This window comes from Pleurodeles waltl, chromosome 2_1 (assembly GCF_031143425.1).
Source record: "Pleurodeles waltl isolate 20211129_DDA chromosome 2_1, aPleWal1.hap1.20221129, whole genome shotgun sequence".
Lineage (NCBI taxonomy): Eukaryota > Metazoa > Chordata > Amphibia > Caudata > Salamandridae > Pleurodeles > Pleurodeles waltl.
In genome coordinates this window covers 267,760,057-267,783,504 of record NC_090438.1, presented here as the reverse complement: position 1 = coordinate 267,783,504, position 23,448 = coordinate 267,760,057, and positions in this window count along the sequence as shown.

Below are 23,448 nucleotides of genomic sequence, written 5' to 3'. Positions count from 1 at the left end.
CCCTGGATCCTGGGGAGGCTGTGGTTGGTGGGTGTCTTACTCAGTGGTTCTGGAGGGGGCATTGTGCCCGATGCTCTTCAACCTGGGGAGGCTAGGGTTGGTGGGTGTCTTACCCCCTGATTCTGGAAGGGGCATCGTCCCCGTGCTCTTGATCCTGGAGAGTGCAAGGTCACAGTCTCTCAGGTGGGTGTCATGCCCACTGGATTTGCAGGGGGCAGGCCGCACAGCAGCCTATGGAGGCTGGACTACATACTGTCCACCGGCGGGGAGAGCTGCTCATTGATAGTGGTGGTGCTGCTGCTGGTGGGGGGAGTTTCCTGACAATCCCCTGCAGCCTCAGACGGCTGCTCAGTGGTGGTGGTGCTGCTGCTGGTAGGGGGAGTATCCTGCCCATCCCCTGCAGCCACGGACGGCTGCTCAGTGGTGGTGGGGGGGCTGCTGCTGCTGGTGGGAGGAGGCTCATGCCCATCCCCCGCAGCCTCGGATGGTTGCTCAGTGGTGGTGGTGGTGCTGCTGCTGCTAGTGGGGGGAGGGTCCTACCCATCCCTGCAGCCTCGGATGGCTGCTCAATGGTGGTTGACGAAGGGGACTTCATCACAGTTCCAGGCCCCGTGCTCTTCCTGGCAGCAGCTGGGACATGCTCCTTAGTCTTCCTGGCAGCAGCTGGGGCAGGCTCCTTAGTCTTCCTGGCAGCAGCTGGTGCAGGCTCCTTTAACTTCTTATCAGCAGCTGGGGCAGGCTCCTTAATCTTCCTGGCAGCAGCTGGGGCAGGCTCCTTTCCCTTGAGGCTGCCTGGTGCAGGCTCCTTCACCCTCAGGACATGTGCCCTGGATCCATTCCCACCATGAGTGGGTATGGTGATTTATGGGCCCGTGGACTGGGTGGCTGAGGTGCTTGGCTGGGTTTTTTTCCACCCTGGCCAGATGTGCAGGACGGGGGGAAGGGAGGGAAGAGGTCAATGGTGAATAGGAAAAGTTTTTTAGGGACACTGGGGCGGGAAGAGGGAGAAGGTTTGGGAGTGGAGGAAGAGGGAGTGGTTGTAGGAGGAGTCTGTCTGCTGATTTTAGGTGAAGGTTCATGGGCTGTATGCTGTTGTGAGGTGGATGGCTGTTGGGTATCTGAGTGCTTGCGTTTGTGTACCTTGAGAGATGAGGACAGACAAAGTGGGAGAAGACACAGGGGATGAGTGCATGGCTGTTGTGGAGGTGTCTGCCAGTGAGGTGTGTGTTCTGCTAGGTGTGGTGGTGATGCTGGTAGTGGATGATGGTGTAGTGCATGCAGTTGTGAGTGTAGATGGAACTGGGAGGGACGTGGAAGAGGAGGAGGGGAACACAGTAAAAATTGAGGATGTTGGTATGTCTGCATCTGGATGGTGTTTGTGTGAGTGCCTGTGGGATGAAGTGTGGTACTTGTATTTTTCTGAACCACTCTTGTGTGTTGTCTTGTGTGCATGCTTGTCTGCCTGTGTGCTTGGGATAGGTTGGGGATGAGGAGAATGGTATTGGGAGGAGGAGGTTGGAGGGGGAGGGTGGAAACAGGGGCAATGGCTGTCATCAGAGAGGAGACCAGAGCCTGGATTGATCTCTGTTGGGCCATTAAGCCAGTGTGAATGCCCTCCAGGAATGCATTAGTCCGTTGCATCTGGGCTGCCAGCCCCTGGATGGCATTTGCAATCATTGACTGCCCTACAGAGATGGATCTCAGATGGTCAATAACCTCCTCATTCAGTGCAGTAGGGCTCACTGGGGCAGAGCCTGAGGTGCTTGGGTCGAAGGAGATGCCCACCCTCCTGGGTGAGCGGGCACAGGCAACTCAATGAGGGGCTGTTGGGAGGGCAGTGCTGGTATGGGGGTGGTGGCTGTACCTGTAGCTGGGGTGGTCACAGAGGTGTCTGCCACCACCAGGGAGCTTACATTGGAGGAGGTATCTGTGTCAGAACTGTCCCCTCCAGTGTCCGCCATGGTGCTCTCCTCGCCCTCCGTCCCACTGGTGCCCTCAGCGTCAGTGAACTCTGCCTCCTCAGTCCTGTGGGATGCAGCTCCCTCCGTTGCCAGTGCCTCAGCTCCTCCACCAGATGATGCTAATGCACATAAGGATGGGGTAATAAAACAAGAAGGGGGTAGAGACAAAGGATACACTTGGTCAAGGGCTGCACCAACAGCACCGTTGGCATACACATCACCCTCACACACAGGGAACAGGAACTATGAAATGCATCTACTAGTGATATTGCAAGCCACCAAGGCATGGGGAGGAACACACACCGGCAAATCCAGCACACCTGGGGTCCACGCAGCTCTGACCTGTAGTGGATGTCTACAAGCTCGGTAGCAGGACTATTCCTTCAAAACCCTAGCCACCAGGGGACCTACGCTACAATGTCAGGCCTAGCCTAGGGGCACCCACTGACACACATCCACCACCCAGATACCACCCCACCAGGTGCTAGTAGTAATGATAGGCACTGTACTCACCCCCTTGTTGCTGCTGTGATGCCCTCAAGCGCCCATCCAGCTCTGGATAGGCCACTACCAGTATGTGGGCCATCAGGGTGGTCAGGGTTCAACGGGCACCCCTTCCTCGTTGGGAGGCCATCCTCAGCTGGCCCTCTGCCATCTTCCGTGCCCAACGTCTCAGGTCCTCCCACCATTTCCGACAGTGGGTGCTCCGCCTGCCGTAGACCCCCAGGGTCCACACGTCCTTGGCAATGGCACGCCATATACCCTTCTTTTGGTGGCCGATGACCTGCAGAGGAAATACAAACAGGAAAATAGTATTAGTCAGACAGTCCTGCCTATTACACTTATGGCCTACCATACCCCTTCACATCACCATTTGCACACACATGGCCCAGCACACAACCAATATGCTGCACAGAGGACATCCACCCACCCCCCCTTACACGAGGCCTTCACACACGCCACTTCATGCATTCATGCCACATGCATCGTACACACAGTGTACTCACCTGTTGGTCTGGAGGCCCATACAGCAGTCCGTACTGGGATAGGACCCCATCCACCGGTCTCTCCAACTAAGCTGAAGTGAAGGCAGGGGCCCTTTCCCCAGTCACACGGGCCACAGTAGATTCCAGACACAGGTCACAGCAGCACATGCAGTGTAGGTCCTCTTCTGTTGAAGATCAAATAGCAAGTGAGGAATATGATAGAAAATGGTGTTCACGTCCGCGGCAGTGCATACCGTCACTATCGGCGTAGATCACCATTGGCCACTGTAACCCATAGGGCCCAATGTTACCCAATGAGGAGTTGCACAGCGGTTCCCGAATGCCTCCCGCAATTGTGCACAACGTCAGAAGAATTACCTTACTTCCACCTGTCCCTCCACACAGGACAGGAGGATGCCATTTCAGGGGGAGGGGGGCAAGCCCTGGATAATTGCTGCATCACTGTTTCAATTTGGACATACTGGACAATTCTCACTGACCCATTATAAATTAACAGCATGCAATTTTCTGTTGTAGCCCAATTGTTCAGTTTGTGACCGGCTCCTCACTCTTTTGCCCAATAGATTGCTACTGCATAGGAGATGGAGACATACACCTGTGTACAGACCCCTGGTGGAATTGGCAACAATGGAGGACAGGCACATAATACTCACCTATAGACTTGACAGGGCCACACTCACAGAGCTGTGTGCCCAATTGGAGCCTGATCTGATATATGCTATCCGTCACCCCACTGGGATCCCCCCTCTTGTGCAAGTTCTATCTGTGCTCCATTTACTGGCAACTGGTTCTTTCCAAGTGACAGTGGGCTTGGCAGCAGGAATGTCACAGCCAATAGTGCTGACAAGAGTGTTGTCTGCCCTGATTAAACACATGTGCAGCTACCTTGTATTTCCCCGGGTGGAAGATTTGGCCACAATGAAGGCTGAGTTCTATGCAATGGGACATTCCCCAACATAATAGGGGCAATTGATGGAACACATATTGCATTTGTCCCTATCCCGTCACAATGAACAGGTGTACAGAAATCGTAAGAGTTTCCACTCTATAAATGTGCGGATGGTGTGCTTGGCGGACAAGTACATCTCCCACGTCAATGCTAAGTATCCTGGGTCGGTGCATGATGCCTTTGTCCTGAGGAATAGCAGCATCCCAAATGTGATGGGCCAAACACAGAGGCACAGGGTGTGGCTAATAAGTGAGCCCTGGTCCCCACCCAGTATGTTGGTGTATGGGTATGGTGTGGGCTATATGGGATAGTGTGTGGCTTAATGTTGTCCCTCAATATTTGCAGGTGACTCTGGTTACCCCAACCTATCTTGGCTGTTGACCACTGTGAGGAATGCCAGGACAAAGGCAGAAGAACATTACAATGAGGCACATGGGTGAACCAGAAGAATGAAAGAACAGACCTTTGGCCTCCTGAAGGCCAGGTTCTGGTTCCTCCATCTAACAGATGGATCCCTGTGCTACTCACCCAAGACGGTCTGCCAGATAATAGTGGCATGCTGCATTTTCACAACCTTGCCCTGAGATGCCATGTGTCTTTTCTGCAGGAGGAGGAGGCTGGAGATGCCCGTGTGGCAGCAGTGGATCCTGTGGACAGTGAGGATGAGGAGGATGAGGATGAGGACAACAGAACAACAGTCATCATACAGTACATCCAATGACACACAGGTAAGACAGTGTTACTTCACATTTCACTGTAATTATTTTTAATTTCTGTGGCACTGGCATGCTGTTATTTCCCACTTCTATGCCCACGTACTGTACCCTTTGGCAATTCATTTTACAGATGTTGGTGCCTCACAATAGTTCCTGGTGTGAACACTGCAGCCAGCTACAGGTCATTAACATATGCTCATTTACTGTACAGTTGAATTGCATTGTTTGAACCTGGTTAAATGAATACATATTTGAAAACTTTGACATACTCCATTTGTCTATTTTTTCCAAGGGTGTTTATTGAAGTGCTAAGAAAAAGAGGGGCAAGTGCAATGGGATGGGGTGATGATGGGAAGGTCCAGGGCATTGTTCCAGTCTATTTGTACCACAGATACATTGTTCAAGCGGACATAGGAAGGGGAGTAATGGCAGTACAAGGTGGAAAGGGTGACTGTGTGGGATACAAGGGTGCCAATCAGGAGAGTCTCATTTCCTGGCGGGGATCTTGGCAACTGTCTCTGGCTTCAGTCTGGATCACAGGGAACATTTGCGGGTGGCTCTCCTTATGCAGTGGGAGCGGTGCTGATGGCCTGTTGGTCCTGTGGTGGGGTCTCCTGTCCACTAGCGGCAGCGGAGGTTGAAGGCAGTTCAGATGTCTGGCTAATGGCAGGGGCCGGCTGTTGTGAGATTGCCTCCCTCATAATATTACCACCCTGCTATGGAGACAAGGGTGGTGTTGATGGCCTGCAAGTCCTCTCTAATCCCCTGGTACTGTCCCTCCTGCAGCCACCTGTTCTCCTGCACATTGTCCAGGATCTGGACTATTGTGTCCTGGGAATGTTGATATGCTCCCAGGACCTCTGCAAGTGCCTCCTGGAGAGTTGGTTCCCTGGGCCTGTCCTCCCCCTGGTGCACAGCAGTCCTCCCAGTTTCCCTGTTGTCCTGTGCCTCTGTCCCCTGAACTGTGTGCCCACTGCCACTGACCCCAGGTCCCTGGTTATCTTGGGAATTAGGTGTGCCCTGGGGTCCCTGTAGAGGTGGACACACTGTTGATTGACGTGTCCTGGGGACAGGGGTATGGGTACACTGGGTGGATGCTGTGGTGGTGTTTCCTGATTGGGGAGGCTATGTGGTGGGGACAGAGGTATGGGTACACTGGGTGGATGCTGTGGTGGTGTTTCCTGATGGGGGAGGCTATGTGGTGGTGTGTGACTGGGCCTGGGTAACCGTCTGTCTAGAGGTCCCTTATGGGCCAGGTTGATCATCCAGATCCTGAAGTCCAGAGTTGCTGTCATCACTGTGGGACTCTTCTGTGGGGGGACTGGATATTGCTGACACCTCCTCTCCGCTGACATTGGCTGGGGTACCTTTGGGGATGTAAATGCTGTGTTATTGTTTCTGTGTCTGACATACTGTGCATCCATGGCTTGCTCTCTTTGGTTGGATTTGCCCTGGCAGTTTTCACTTGTGTATGTTGGTATGTGGTGGGATAGCTGATTCTCTCTAGTGTGCATGCTTTAGTGATAGGTGTCCATACAGGGCTGTGAGTGGTGTCCATGCATTGGTATGGCATGCAGGGCATGGCATTGGGATGAGTTAGATATTATGGTGGGGGTGGGATGTGGTGATGTGATGGGAGTGAGGGTGAGGGTGGGGTAGTGATGGCATGCAGGTAGAGGGGTAGTATTAGTAGAAAGTTGACTTACCAGAGTCCAGTCCTCCTCCTACTCTGGTCAGGCCCTCAGGATACATGATTGCCAAGACTTGCTCCTCCCATGTTGTTAGTTGTGGGGGAGGAAGTGGTTGACCACTGCCAGTCCTCTGTACAGCGAGTTGGTGTCTTGCTGCAATAGAACGTACCTTCCCCTGTAGGTCATTCCACCTCTTCCTGATGTCATCCCTGGTTCTTGGGTGCTGTCTCACGGTGTTAACCCTATTCCACGATTCTCCTCCATAGCTCCATCTTCCCAGCTGTAGATATCTGCTTCACCTGTGCTTCAAATAGCTATGGTTCTACCCTGATGATTTCCTCCACCATGACCCTTAGCTCCTCCTCTGAGAATCATGGTGTCTTTGTCGTGCCATGGGTGTTGTGCAAGTTGTGTAGGTGAGGGTGTGTAGGGTGATGTGTTGGGGTGTTTGATGTGGGGTGCGTGGGTGGTGCATAGGTGTAGGTAGTGTATGGCTCTGGTTTTGTGTGGTGTCTGTCTCGTGCCAATGGTTTGTAATGGTAAAGGGTTGTGGGTAATGTGGGTGTGTGTTTTATAGCGTTGTGGGTATGGTGTGTGTATGGGTGTCAGGTGTGTGTTGTTTGAATTGTCCAATGTGGTTTTGTTTGAGTGTGTGTATTTTGTGCGCAGCGGTATGTACCACAAATGGTTTACCGCCATTGAGTGTCCGCCTTGGTGATTCGTGGGTCAAAATATGATGGGTGTTGTTCTGTTGGCGTAACGGTGTGAGTTTTCATACCACCACTTTATCACTGACCTTTGGACTGGTGTAATTGTGTCTGTGGCTGAATAGTGACGAATTGGTGTGTGTGTGTCAAAATATGGTGGACGGATAACCCCGTGGTGGCAGTAAGTTGGCAGCAGTCAGCGTGGCGGTAAGTGGGATTTACCGCCAATGTCATAATGAGGGCCACAATGTGTACTTGATGCTCGTGGCGTGCCCCCCATATGATGTGGACGACAGGGCTACGATGTGTTATTAAGGTTAGTGATGCAGGCAGGTGTGTGTACTTATGGCCGGTAGTGCCAATGGCAGCATTGATTTGGTTGTCCTTCGAAGATCAGAAGCAGTGGCAGAACATGTGTGATGGGCTCAATGGCAGTATCGGACAGCAGGAGAGTGTCTCCCTTTCTGGTGTCAGTTTCCGCTTGCTGATAGATGGTGGTTGGCCCATCATGGTCACATTGGTGGTGTGCAACCGCGTAATGTGTCCAGCAGAAACACCAGCTCTGCCGGCCTGTTTCTGCTGCCTCGTGACCGTGGCGGTCTGTGCTGCCTGGCGGTGCCGGTTACCACACCATTTTTTACTCCATAGGCCCACATGACTCATAATATGGCACTCCAACTGCCATCCTGATGGCAGTCGACCGCCACCGCCAACAAGGGCTGGCAACTCGTAATGAAGGCCATACATAATGCACATTTACTAAGTTGGTTAGAACTAACAGTAACACTAAGCCTATTCGATTTTTAATCATTCCTTCAATGTACATAACAAGATTTAACTAAATATGGGCTATATTTGGCTAGCTAATTTGAGGATCTGAGTGTGGATGTTCATCTCCAAAGCAATGCTACTTGAAATATGTTAAACCAGAGATGTAGAAATTGGAAATATATCACATATAGGGTATTGTGAGGCTGGGGTAAACAGAACATTAAAGCGCAGCTTGACAGGTTTGGAAGAGGAAGTGTCAAAAACGATATATGCAGATGTTTAGAAATATCTTTCAAAGAACACATTTAACATGTCAAAATTTTCCAATTCAGCACAAACTATTTGTTTCGTGTTTTCTCTGTTACCACTTTATTTGAACACCTATTTTTCTACATTAGACCAGCCTTCCACATTCCAGACTGTTTTATCATTACAAAGCTTGTATCTTAAACCATCCATATACAATGTACGTTCTTTTTCACATAAAATATATGGATCTCATTAAGCATGATCAATGTGCAGAGATTGCTATTTACAGGAGAATAAGTAAAAGATATTGAATTGCGCTCAAAATGTGGATCTATGTGAAAATGTGAAAGTCATAATCGCAAAAATGTTAACCTCATCTGCAATCACGAAGACGATAATCTTAAACATGGCATTATCACAATATTTACTTACTTTATATTCATGTCAGGTTCCTCCCTATGGTTTGACCCATTTCTTTTCTACTTTGGCAGCAATATCCCCTATTGTTTTTGAACTCACAACCTTTTTTGACATTCCGGCTTCTCTTTCCCTAACATGTTTTGTGTTTTTATTTTTTGTGTAAATTTCCATGACATTGTGGTTCTATCATTTATACTCCTGCGCTAATTCAGTTTGTCCTCTTTTGAAACCTCTGGCCATCTTGTATTTTTTCCCTCATATAGTTATTGCAAATCTACGAACACGTTTTCCCATGTGGTGCGTTTCCTTCTTTAGGTCACCAAATACATAGAATCTGTCAATGCGACATTTTTTAATTCAGTGTTTTTTCAGTTAGATGCAAAACTTTTGTTTAGTTTTAGGACATCCTGTTTTTGTTTTATTCATGTTCGTGGTTTGGGTTAGTGGCTTTTGTGTTGTTCCTACTAAATTGACAGGGGCCGTCAAGTGATTCATATATTCTGTACCACTGTTACGCACATTCGTCTTTTACATTATAGGCTCTTCCAGTAGTCTTTCAAACAACTGCATTTAACCCAGACTGAACATTCATTTATAGTAAATAGTGGAGAGGTTAGTCTTAGTCAAAATAACCTCGTTAACAACACCGGAAGAATTACTGAACTTTAAGACATTTGGGAGAAGATCATTAGTCGGTTTTCTAAGGTCCAAAAGAGGAATACCAAATCACCATGAATTTTCGAGTTTTTTACTGACTAATTTTCAAATCCAAAGTGTGCAGACCTTTATCTTAAAACTCACACTGACCTTTTTTGCTAATGCTGTCTTTGGCTCACCTTTATTGATACCTTTACTTTTTTGCCTAATCCATCGCTAACTTGCTTTCATATAAGATTATTTTACATACACTAGCAGTTTTCTTGAAATAGGATGTCAATGTTTTGTGTGCCACTATAGGTTCTGTAAGGGGCTGGTCGAACGATGCCTTGAGTCACAGAGTACATTTTTTTTTTATTGCTAATTGTATGATGTGTTTACATATGCAGATTGATGCTGGTGTTTTAACCTGTTTTTTCTAATTTCTTAAATGTATCCAAGCTGTAATGAAAGGGCGATACATGTGAAAATGAAACATGAATGCTACTTTATTTATTTCCTTAGAGTTTCAATCATTAACGTGGTAAGGAATGAATAGGTGATCATGTGGATATTGGAGAAGTTATTTTGTAATATTTTATGCATAAGAATTGCTCTATTTGCAAAGCGTTCAGTTACTTCCGTTTTAACAATAGGATTGACTTGTGTATGCATTTTGACGCCCCTGGTTTTCATTTATGGTAGTTTAGATGTTTATAATGCATACACACAATAATAAAATTAGCACAACTAAATGGATAACATGAATATGAGCTAATTTATTTTTCACCGGTTTCACTCTTTAAATTTGCAAAGATTTATTGATTAGCTGATATGAGGAGTACTTCAGTTTGTATGTTTGTCGTGTATACATCTTCCAATGTTTGTAACACCATCTGGCAATGACATCCTCTTTTGTGTTTTTCTCCATATATTATTCAGTCCTTGGTTAGTCCAACGCTATCCCCAAGAGAATTTACTGTAACAAATATAATTATGCTAACAACACCAAACAGATACCGGGAGGGATCCCAGCTAAGCTCCTAATAATACCTCTTTCAAGCAACTTGAACTTGCATTCCTTTATGCTACTTGATTGCCTACCAGGTTTCAGTAGCATGCTATTCTATTTTCTGTAATGCAGCATATATTTACTAAGTGCTACGCAACCATCATCATGCCAATCAAGAATGCAAATTAAGAGCTATTTTAAAGTGTAATGAGGGTTCTCTGCTTGTTTTCTAGGATGTAAACACAGAGAGAAAATGTGACTGATCTGTAATAGTTTTAAAACCAATCAGACTTACACCATAATTCAATCAGTCTACTTAAGGTTAACCTTAATACACATTTACAAAGAGAATTTGCATTTAAATATGAACCATTCAAAAGAACAGCGATGCCAGATTTAAGTTGACAGCATACATGTCTCACATGACATGTCTGCATAAGTAATTTAATTAATACAAGCCAGTGCTAGGTCTAAGTCAGTACATTGGTGTCGACTGAGCACAACCAAAATAAAATTAATTTGCAATTTTCTTCTACAGTTAGAATAATGCTGAAAAATAAAAAATAAAAATACTGAGTAAGATAGGGCCAGATGTAGGTAGGCTTTTGCACCTCGCAAACGGCGAAAAACGCCGTTTGCGAGGTGCAAAAGCCCTCAAGCGATGCAGAAACACATTTTGCGAGTCGGAACCGACTCGCAAAATGTGTTTCCGACTCGCAAATAGGAAGGGGTGTTCCCTTCCTATTTGCGACTCGCACCGCGATTTAAGTTGATTTGTGACCGCGAAAGCGGTCGCAAATCAACTCGCAGTTACCATCCACTTGAAGTGGATGGTAACTCATTCGCAAAGGGGAAGGGGTCCCCACGGGACCCCTTCCCCTTTGTGAATGCTCACAAAATTATTTTTTCAGAGCAGGCAGTGGTCCTATGGACCACTGCCTACTCTGAAAAAAACCGAAACAAAAGGTTTCGGTATTTTTTTCTATTTGCAGCTCGTTTTCCTTTAAGGAAAACGGGCTGCAAAGAGAAAAAAAAAAACTGCTTTATTTAAAAGCAGTCACGGAGATGGTGGTCTGCTGTCTCCAGCAGGCCACCATCCCCGTGAGTGCCTAGACTCGCTATGGGGTCGCAAACTGCGACCCACCTCATAAATATTTATGAGGTGGGTCTTTGCGACCCCATAGCGAGTTGCAGAAGGTGTCTGAGACACCTTTCTGCATTCCAAATTGCGACTTGCAATTTGCGAGTCGCAGGGACTCGCAAATTGCAAATCGCAATTTGGAATCTTTCTACATCTGGCCCATAGTCTGTAATTTGATTCAAATACATTTCACTATACCTTAATTTTGGTAGTTTTCATGAATACTTTTAGTATCTATAAATACTGTCCTAAAACTACTAATCGTTCTCGCTGTACTGTAACCAATGGTGTTGCATATCATAGATATATACACAATAATTCACTTCTCAGAAGTCTTTGGGCATTTACTGTTGAATATGAAATAAATTCGTTTATGAAATTACTGTTCACTGACACTGTTTTCTTCTCTGATTGTATTGGTAAGTTAATTAATCTATGAGTCAAGTAACAAGCAGGTTAAGCATACGCTATGCTCTGGCTGCTAGGAGTTTGTGGAGTGTGTGGGACGAACGCAGTACTTGTTTGCATGCAGTTTTAGGTGGAGGTGATCACCTAATTATGTTATTATTTAAATTTTATTCTGCTTTGTTTATATTTTTAGGGTGTTTAGTGATTTGTGTAAAATTACCTTCTCCTCCACACATAGCCAATGATCCCACTCCTCCCCAAAACATCGAGCAGTGGTCCACACCAATGTAGTTTTTATTTTAATACTTTCCTTTCTGCTGTGGTGTGCTTTCCATTGTCACTTAATGTGTATGTTAGAAATGGGGTCTTTAGTTGGCAGTCAGTTTACACCCTGTCCAAGTAGGGACCCTCACTCTAGTCTGAGTAAGGGAGATACACAGCTCAGATAACCCCTGTTCAACCCCTTGGTAGCTTGGCACAAGCAGTCAGGCTTCTCTCAGAGGCAATGTGTTAAGTATTTGTACAAACACATACAGTAACACAGTGAAAACACCACAAAGTACTCCACAACAGTTTAGAAGATAGCCAATATTTATCTAAAGCAAGCAAGACTAAAATGACAAAAATTCAACATACATAAATAAAGATATCAAATTTTAAAAAATCCAAATGCACGGCATTGGTGAATCATCGCTGAGCTGGCAATGCCTCAATTTCACCAGCGCTGCATTGATTATTGAGCTGCGGTGCAGGTGCTGCATCAATTTTTCTGCCGCTTGGCTCCAGTGCATGGATTTTTACCTTGGGTTCCACAGCTTCTCCTTTAAAGGGGCCAGGGACTGGATATGGCACAACTTGGCAGGGTAGGGGGTCTTAGCAAGGGGGCCCAGGTGCTGGCAGATGAAGTCTTTGATGGCCCTATGATTTCACAACAGGGGGCAACCTCAGTCCAAGCCTTTGGATTACATTCACAATCAGGAATTCGTGAAGCAAAGTCTAGTACTTTCCCTCTTAAGGCAGAAGCAGCAACAGCAGGGCAGCACAGCAAAGCAACCGGCAGAGTGGCAGGTCCTCCTCAAGCATGAAGCTCTTTTCCTTGGCAGAGGTTCTTCTTGATCCAAACGTAATCTAAAAGTCTGGGGTTTTGGGTCCAATACTTATACCCCTCTCTGGCTTGGAAGTAGGCAAACTTCAAAGGAAAATCTTTGTAGTGCATAAAACCCTGTCTTCCATGTTCTGCTCCAGACATACACTTGGGGGTTGGAGAATGTATTGTGAGAGGACAAGCCCTGCCCTTTCAAGTGCAGGTGTCAGCTTCTCCCTCCCACTCTAGCCCAGGAAGACTCATCAGGATATACAGGACACACCTCAGCTCCCTTTGTGTCATTGTCTAGAGTGAATTCACAAACAGCCCAATTGTCAGTCTGACCCAGACATGTATTCAGTAGCCAGACAGAAGAACAGAATGGTTAAGCAAGAAAAAGGTGGCATTTTCAAACTTACAATCTAAAAGCCAACTTCATTAAAAAATGTATTTTTAATTGTGAGTTTAGCGACCCCAAACTCCAGATATTTAAACGCAATCCCCATGTTAACCTATGAGAGAGATAGGCCTTGCAATAGTGAAATGCAAAATTTGACAGTATTTCACTATCAGGACATGTAAAACACAGCAGTACATGTCCTAACTTTTAGATACACTGCACCCTGCACATAGGGCTACCTAGGGCCTAGCTAGGGGTGCCTTACATGTAGTAGAAGGGAAGGATTGGGCCTGGCAAGTGGGTACACTTGCCATGTCGAATTAGTCAGTGTGAAACAGCAAACACAGACACTGCAGGGGCAGATCTGAGACATGTTTACATGCCTACTCATGTGGTATTATTATATGCAGTGGGTAGCAGTGGTGAATGATGAAGTGTGAGAGACAAACTCACATTTGTATGGTTTTGTGTTTGTTGGTGTCTTTGAACAGCCCTGCAGGTATTTTATAGCGTGCTTAGCTGATTACAGCACTAGGTTATCCCATCTGATATTTTGTGTATAGTTGTAGTCTCAACCTGACATGACTGGAGAGAGGGAGAAGTGGAGAGATTTTGGTATGGGCATTATTCTTATCATCCCATATAAGAGTGTCATTGTGAGAGGTAAAGGAGCAGTCAGGGTGTATAGATATTTAGGACCTGCAGTGGCAGACTATATTGAAGTCCTTCAAATTGTCCAGCAGTGTATGATAGATCTCTTCATTTGTTCAATCCTTGTTCATTTGGTGAGATTTCTTTTTTTGACTGGACAATGCATGTGATGTAACAGTTATAGGTTCAATGTTCTGCTGACCACTACATATTATGATCTTAGCATTATTGTGTGGCATAATTGTAATATACCTAAGTACATAACAATATAATACCACACCAATCCATATGTTAGACCTTTGTAGCTTATCTGCATGTCAAAGCAGTTTTTTTTTTGGGTTGCTTCAAGTCTTTGTGGTGTAAACTGAGGATTGTGCTTTGAGGGTCCGACTTTGTTTTGTGTGGGTTGTGGGATGGTCTAGTTATCTAGGAAAAGGCCATGTTTTCAACTGTCTTTGGAAGTGTATACATTCCAGGTTGCTTCTAACACTGGCTGACAGTGACTTCCAGAGCTTGGCAGCCTGTCCTGAGAAAGCAGTGCCTCCAATGGATTTTGTAGTAGTGCAAGCCTGGAGCACAGTGTTCAGTTTGGTTTCTATTGCTGAATTTAACTTGTAGGCAAAGAGGTCCTTTTCCTTGTAAGGCTCTGTGGGCAATTCAGACTACCTCGGACATTGTTGTTAAGATATTTACACAATTTAAGTACCACACTGTTTTGACTAAAGGTCAAGGAATTAGATGGAGTAGGTAGGTTCATTGTGAAGAAGGCACTCTTGCTGGCGTTGGTAACTTACTGTATCACTGATAGGTCTGAATATTTGGTTACTCAAAGATTTCTTTCTCAGGTGTGGTTAGGGAGGAGGTCAACAAGTTCCTCAGGCCGTATGGTGATAGGCTGGTAATTTTGCACTGTCCGCAGGTCTTAATCTCTGTCTTTGTGGTACTGAGCTCTAGCTAGTTACTCGTCATTCATTTGTTCATGGAATGATTTGCACATTAGAGCAAGAGACGCATGAGGGAGCCCTGCAGAGAGGGTTACAGTAGTAAAGTAGTATCATGTGCAATTCAGTTGAACCACTCAAGTGGAAAAGAAAGGATGCACCCAAATAGCCAATAGCATTAAGTGAAAATGTAATACTCTACTGGGCTGAGCCAAGATGTGATTGATAAAGGTTCCAATCAATAGTTGTAAGAATCTGGTTGAATAAAGCCATCTGGCTGAAAGGGGTGAATTCAAAGCTCAATCTATGTATATTCTTAGCAATTGATCACCTTCACAGCTGTGAATTATAACTCATACTTAAAAAGACTTATGAGCTTCCCCCACTCACATAAATGGTGTAATGTAATGAAATAATTAAGTGCTTCATACTAAATTGTGTTGTGCTCGTAATGTCTGTAAAGTGCAAAAAAACTGGCATTCTGGCAGCAAAAGAGTTGTTCGTTATTAATGCAACTCCATTTATGAGGCATTTCCGGCTCATAAAATGAGGGTTTGCTACCGATTATAAACATCAAATAGTTAGAGGAGTAAAAAGGCTACCACATTCTATTTTGGAGTCACAGTGGAATGTACAAAAGTTACCGCAATTGCAATCGCTAACCATTGATCCAGTACCTCACAGCTTGTGGTACATGATTTGTAGCGAGGAAGCTCTGCTCATGGGACAGCTTCCTCTTTGGGAATCGTGTCAAGAAGTGTAAAGAAGAAAGATCAAGCATTGCTCTAAGGACCATTGGATACTCCCTCAGTATTTTCCCAAATGGGAAACATTTTTTTTTTTTTTTTATCGTCAGGACCAGCTTAAAAAAAAGTTCCTGTTTAGGGAAGCAAATCTTAATTTATATTTATCAGGCAGGTTATTTGCGACCCCCTACAAGTGTACAATTTGCTACATGACCTAATAAACAATTTTTCAGATTGCAAAATACATACAATTCACAGACTAAATGGAGTGCAAATCGCACATCCCGTTAGGCGAAATTGTCTTTACATATGGCCCTAATTTTGCTCAATTTTTTACCTATGGTAAGCTGACACTGTATCAGTTCATATCCGCATTTGAAGGAACACAATCAATTCAATGTATCACTTACAGACGCTGCTGTCCACTCCTTTTAATGTCGGTCACAACATACCAAGCACTCCCCCCTACTTACCACTCGTATCACATTAACATTCCTGTACCCTCTGCTCATTCCTGGTATTGTCCATGGTCAGAGGACCTGCTCTCATCCACTGCGTGCCTTGAGCTTCTAATACACCTCTTCCACACTTAACTCTATACAGCTTCACCTATGTTGGTACAACATTAAAAAACAATACAGCGGAACCCCTCCAACACCGCCTTATGTTTTGAAGAATCTGCTGAAAGCAGTGCAGTGTTCTTCTGTGCAATGTAAGGAATGCCATGCGATGACAATACGGTGTACATTCACAGCCCAGCCAGTGAAAGTGCTCTTCACATTCCAGTCTGTTGCTGTGGCGATGGATACAATCTGTGATCCTTGGCAGTATGACAGGCAATTAAAATACCAAGATGTTTAGCCATGTATGAGTATTTTCACACAGTGAGACCTCTAAGCCTAGCCCGCTCTGACACTGTTACTCATTGAATCAATTACACAAGATGAGGATGGCAGGTGTAATTATATATTTCTATGGTGATTATGTATGACCTGTCATAGAGACCAGCAATCCAGTTACTTTGCTCTCATTTAAGAAGTCACTTGTCGAGCCGAGTGCTGAAGTCGGGAGAGTCTTAGAACAGGAGAGAATACAAAACAAAGCAGACGTCCTTTGCACAATACAATTGATTCATTGTCAGAATGAATCAGACTAACTGCATTAATTACTTCGAAGACACCCAGCCACAGAGCCATTATGCTCCCAGGTGAGATCTCGGCATCATCTGATATCCAAGCGTCTCTTTTCCCGCTAGTTTCTAAAATTGTGCAAATCGCATATGGATGAAAGGAAGATTGAGCAATTTTTCGGCACATCATTTGTGAAGTACTTTGGAAAACTCTTTTTGAGCAGGGCTGAACAAAAAGCGCATTAGCATCTTTAGAAATGTCCTCTAATAAAGGTGGATCGCCTGGGGCTTCCTAGATGCGTTTCTTACTTTGGTAATAAGAGACACCCTGTGAAAACCGCTAGGAGGTTCAAAGGAGGGCCTACATAGGATGGACAAAGCAGGCCCTTTCACTCTGATTATGAAGCAGCCTAATTTTGGCTGGTTACATGATAGATATTCTTTAGCAAAGTCATCACGCTTCTAACTGCGTGAAGATATAATGATATATTTGGGCTGATAGACTCAATCGTCATAGCGAATGGTATTAGCCAACGTTACTATTTAAGGGTATGTTTTGCGAGGTTCCGATACAATGTGCTGTGGAATATGACGGCCAATGTAAAGCTTTCTATCATGACATTTTTAAAATATATATATTTATAAATGTTATTGTTCAAAAGTTTGTGTTAGTTACAGACATGAAGAGTAGAGGTATTTAAAAGTAGGGTGGTCCATGGCTCTCTGTATGTTTTTCAGGGCGACTATACCTTGTTAGTCTAGCAAAGAGTAACTATAATTCAGGCAAAACAATCAATCAAAGGGCTTATGTCTTGTGCATAAGGGCATTCTTGGGCACACATCCTCCTATTTCCCCAGTTTATCGGTGGCTTGCGACTCAACCAAACGTCTCTATTCAGCCAGGCAGAGCAGACTCACCATGCGCCTGGACGGATACGTATTATTTGGGTTATATCGCATTAAAGGTCAAGGATTCATGTTACAGCCTGAACTTGTTTTCCCATTTGCACCGAATGCACCATCCTACTATTCACAAAAGGCTCCAACACAGCTGTCCATCCCAGCTCTAGTGATGTGTTGTGACTACTATTGCCATACTTTTGGCTGATAGCCTAACTTGGCAGGTTGGACCAGAGTAATATGACTTTTGAGTTGCGTTAGTGTTATACACAATAAGATACACATAAAATAAAAAATGGACACCAGTCGTAGCTAGCCAGAAGGAAGCCTCATAATAAAGAAGCATGGCAAGGCCAATACGTCCGGCCTTTGCTGGTTTCATGGTTCATTTTTGTTGTAAAGCCAGTATATGCCACAAAATAAAATGAAAAGAACATTCAGCCAGCTAAACACGGCTGCAATTTGTATGCAATATAAATTCTAAAAGCAAAAAAGTTGGCGTAGGTGATCACTTTACCTGTGATGTTCTTAAATAGAAAGGTGTTGTGAGAGTCATGTTGTTATTATTATTATTACTATTACCATTATTATTATTATTATTATTATTATTATTATTATTATTATTATTATTATGTCAACGATTTCCTGATCCCAGTGCTGGCAATAAAGGAAAATCTAGGTCCTCAGAGAACTGTAACACTTCAATGATGAGAGGTCTTGGCCTGTTATCTCCCCAGGTCAATCAAAATGAAAAATTCTCCCAACCTAGCAGCAATATAGAAAGGAAGGACTAATGTATGAGCATCTCTGATTCTAACCACATGTTAACATAAATTCCGAAAAGGTGAAAAGTAATAATTCGGCCAGCTAGCCCTCCAATCATTGACACTGCCTCCTTCTATAGTCAAGAAAGCAACCAAGGAAAGCAAATCAGAAGAGTTCAAAGAAGCTAGAGTTGAAATCCAAAATGATAAAATGTGTAAGAAACTACAGATAATAAAAAAGAAACCAGCACATAAAATTAAACTTCATACATTCTTACAAGTAGTAGCACGCAGTCAACATTACCAATCTAACTATTTAAATCAAGTGAATACATCACGAAATATCCACTCCTTACCTGAGGATCACGTAACTCAGGGAGATTAATCTCATCCTGTTCCCAGAGTTAATAGTTAAACTTAAGTTGTGACTCAAGGCCGAGACCCTCAGTTTAAAAGGGCTTCTAAAATGGGAAACCTTGTTTTAAATCTGAAACTTCCTTCCCTGTGCTTGCCATCCTCACCTAAGCAAGGTGTTTCTGGTCTAATGTGCATGAAAAGTTCTTCAATTAATCACTTGTCCTCGCACCCATCGCAGTATTTTATAAATGATTTGAATGTTTTCCTTTAGACGAGGAAGACAACTTTCTGAATCCATATATTATTTTAAAGATGTTTCATAGCATCAGTGATTTTAGAAGTGTACAAACGTTCAAGTTTATAGAGCGTCAACAGTGCTCTTCTTTTCAAATGCTATAGCTGCGCAAATTATGAAGTTCAGGAAGTCTTCTGCAACAGTGCGTAATTTGTAAACAAGCATTTGCAATGCAGTGGGTCTCGCATTTGCTAGAGTTAGAGCTATTAGCATTGTAAACTCCAAACTGGACTTTTCTTGCCACAAACTGAAAAGTAAAAGTAAAAAATTATCTGTGTAACTGGCAAAAGTGCAACTATGCATGTAACAGGGTCGATGTCATGCAAAGCACTAGACTACTGCGTAGCAAGAGTACACTGCAAAATCAAGAGAAAAAGTAGTCCAGAAACCATGCTGAAAACATGGAGCCTCGTATGTTTTCAGTAGTTGGCCGGTGCACGTGAGGAGGGCTAAACACCAGAAAAGGCATGCATGCCTTTCACTAATGAAATAAAAGCAAATTTTAAAAAAGCAAGCCCATGAACCAACCAAACTGATGGGAGCGACATGGGCGTGTTTACAAGCCCACAGAGAGATTACACCAGGGACAGAGCTCCCTATCTCTGCAGGTTGCTTCTCTGAATGAAGCCAGACAATGTGCAGGCACTACCGACTGTGCCCCCAATGCCTAAAAATTAAAGCCCAGCACAGATCTCCGGGGCCCAACTTATCTTCTCCTCACTGCTGTATTCCAATGTTCTTCAATAAAAAATAAAAAAAGGGAAAACACACTTAAAGAAAAAACTCACTCATTGGATGGCTTTACTCTGCTGTGGGTGGTTACAGAGTTCTTCTGTGGCCCTCAGGGGCTCTTGGTCTCATAGTCCTCTGCACTGTCATAGGTCAGGTGCACTGGCACCCGAGAAAGACTGATTTAAGGAATAGAAGCAGAGGGGCGCTTAAAGAAGTGTTACAAAGAGAATTGGTGAGTGCTCGAATATTTCTCCTCCAGCATAAACAATTTTTCCCTCATCATGGAACACCATGGGATTATAATTTACAATATGTCATACGCAAACAAGGAACTTTACAGCAGATATTTTTTAAAGTAGGGAGAAGCAGTACAATAATGTGGATTTCCACAACCTACATTTTTTGTTACTTTCTTTCCAGTACTGAAATTAGTCTGACCGAGGGCACCACACTTAAGTTTGCTTGCAAATGGTATATCTAAAAACAAGCTCTGGCAAAGCCAATAGGTCTATAATCATGATATTTAGCTATGCTGTGCAAGATGGCTAATATTTTTGTAAAAAAAATAAAAAAAGCTTATGTAGTCACTGTGTAATTTTGGAGGTGCACGCCAATAAGCAGCTGACGCACACAAAATGCAGCAAGTACTTTAAGTTTGACAATCTAACATGCAAGGCAGCACAAAATAGATGTTTTTAATTTTCAGACAACATCGCATAAAAAAAGAAAAGAATGGGGAAACAGTTTGGGGGGCAGGGAGTTGACGGGAGCCGAAGCAACACAGAAGGTGGGTAGGGGGCAAAGGTATTGGCGAGAAAGGACAACGTTGAGGGAGAACAAGGCACAGGTGAGAGGGAAGGCTGGTTGTAGGATGCGACCTTTGCCCATCTGACTTTACCCCAGGATCTAGCAGTCAAACATATGACTGGGGAAAAATACCTTCAGAGTGCTGTTTGGTCTGCGCAGTGCCAGCCTTGCGAGGTAGGCCCACCTCAGATTGGCATGTGACGGCCAGGGAGGCAAAGAGGGGGGCTTTCTGAAGACAAGCCATAGTCAAGTCCAGTCTAGCAGCAAGGTGCCAAAGCCGACTTCTGTAAACTGCCCGACATACAGCACCCCCTGTAGACAACCATGCTTCACGTTATCTCTCATTTGTCTGCCGTATATTATGGCAGCCCACCAGGGCATGTATGTTTTTCCCAGGCACACTGACAAAATGCAGTGCTTTTAGACAGTGCTTGAAATGGAAAAAATAAAGTGCAGGTACCCTGTGCCAGAGTACCTGTTTTTTTCCAAAAAGTGCTGGTACTCTCCAATTAAAAGTATTACGTTTTTCTTGAGATGTGCCGGTACTCGCCCTCTCCAAATAAAAAAGAGTCAGTACTCGTACCGGCCCACTTAAAGCACTGCAGTTTCAGGACAGAAAAAAACCAAGGTTGATGGTATGCGAAGCGCTCGACTTCTGCCCAGCGAGATTGCGCTGCGAAAATAGAGAAAAATTAGTCCACAAACCCAGCGACCCTCGCATGTTTTCTGTACTTGGTCGCTGCGTTCGAGGAGGGCTAACCACCGGCAAAGGCATGACGTGTGCGTGCCTTCCACTAATCAAAAAGAAGCGGATTCTAACAGGCAAGCCAACATGACAATGAAAGACACTGACATGACGTCGACGGGGCTCCGAGGCCATTTCTAATACCTAAAGCGTCTCGCTAGAGATACGCATGCACAAGCGCATGTGACGCAGGCTCGACCCTAATAAAAATGTGCTGGTGCCAAAAGCTCTCCTCTGAAGCACGAGTCGGCTGCAATTAAATGTGCGAGCACAGAATACTGAGGTAGCGGAATCCTGAAGCCATCTCGGGCCTCTTTAATCCATTTAAAGCAACTCTCAGCCCCTTCATATCACTCTTGCAGCTTTCTACTTTCTCTCTTTGTGGCTTTTTTTGTTTTTCTCTTCCTCCATCTTTCCCATATGTGTCTTTTGCTCGCAGTAAGTGCTTGAGGCAGAAAAATAAGTGCTGGTCCTTAAAAATAAGTGCCGGTGCTCTGCATCGGAAACAACAAGCAAAAATTGAGCACTGTTCTATAAAATGGGTAGAGATGTATCTTTAAATTCACCTGGTTCAAAGAAATCATTAACAGTCAGTGCGCAAAAAACAATGTGTCAATAAACTCTCCCTTTACATTTGAAATCATAGGCATCAGATTTTACTGTTCATCAGCAAAATAAGTGTAGGCAAGTTATTGAAAACACGGCAATCCCTGCACATAATTAAGTTGTGGACTGTGAACCCTGTGCATGACTCCCCAATGCCTAAAACTTTGTTTGATGTCATTAAAGATTTTTGGTCACTTCAAAGCTGGAACATAGCAGGGCTGAAGACCTTGCATACTTATCCAAATGTTGTCTCTTTATTTGAAGGGTCACTAATTGTCTGTCTCCAGGAGACATGGGCATGTGAGGGTTATGAAAAGGACAATTTTCAGGTTTTTCCAGTTCTAGTGATTGCTTCTAGTAAAAAGCACTTAAATGAAAATAAACGTGAATGTTTCTCAATCCTAAATCCAAAATAATTAAGCAAAGTGTATGAAACTGCAGTCACTATGTTTTTTAATCTGCAGCATTTCCAAATGTTAGAAAACCAAGCTAATTGAAATCTTTGCTGAGCACATCCATGGACATCCTGAAAGCAATGCCTCTATACCCTTACACTTGTCTCTCTTCTTGTGGGTTATAAACCCCATCACAGATTTATGGCTTTGTACTCCTGAGAGCCTTTATATGTGCCACAAGCAGTCTCAGGGGAAGAGTGAGAGTCTACACTGGGCGTTTGAGTGAAAAAGACTCGGATGGTTTTCTTTAACATCTATGTTTTGGAGGTGTCCACCGTACTGTCTTGTGAGTTAGCAATAATGGGACCCTTTTGATTCCTCATGGACTTTGTAAAACTGTGGCGTAAGTGTTTGAGTGTGGGGAATATTTTTTGGGGAATTTTTAAGATCCCCCAAAGCCACCAGAGCTACATTTTTCGTGACACTCTGGTGGCGCTAAGCACTGTTCCATATTTACACAAGGAGTAACGCCACTTTTTTGTGGTGTTACGCCTCCTTGTAAATATGGGCACCCCTGTTGTAGTTTTCTGTGTCAGAGATGTGTGCAATGGGTTTTGTGGGTGTTCCACCCCAACACCCATTGCTTTTGATGCTGCCCCAGATTTACGAGTTGTTGTAAACCTGAGGCAGCTCGAAAAACTCCTGGAGTGGTGTTAGCATGGCAAAACGAGGAATGCTTTTTTTCCTCCTTGTTTTTTTGCTTTTCCTATGTTTACTGTATTCTGCAGCACACATAGAAGTAGCAAAATGGCATGGACGAATATTTACATGCACAACACATAAAGCGCCAAATCACCATTATAGACAGTTTATGTGCAGGAAGGGCCACCTTCCTGCACATAAATATTCTACACCTTTAATGCAGACACCCTTGCACTATGGTGCAAGGATGCCTGCGCTGGTGCTAGGCAGCTTAATTTAGCATTTAATATGGTGCATCTCTGCGTTTCAGAAGTGGCACAGCGCAGCGCTGCTATTTTTGGTACAGTACCATGCTGCGCCACTTTAGAATAGATCTGGACCTTCGTCTTTAGAATGTTAAGTTTGTGGTTACAATCAGAGTAATAATGTTGTGGAAGACCAAGTTCTGTGTGTGGCATAGTCATTAACGAGTAACCCAGCTGGGGAAGACTCTGCAACTGGTGACAAGATAGGGGATACTGAACCT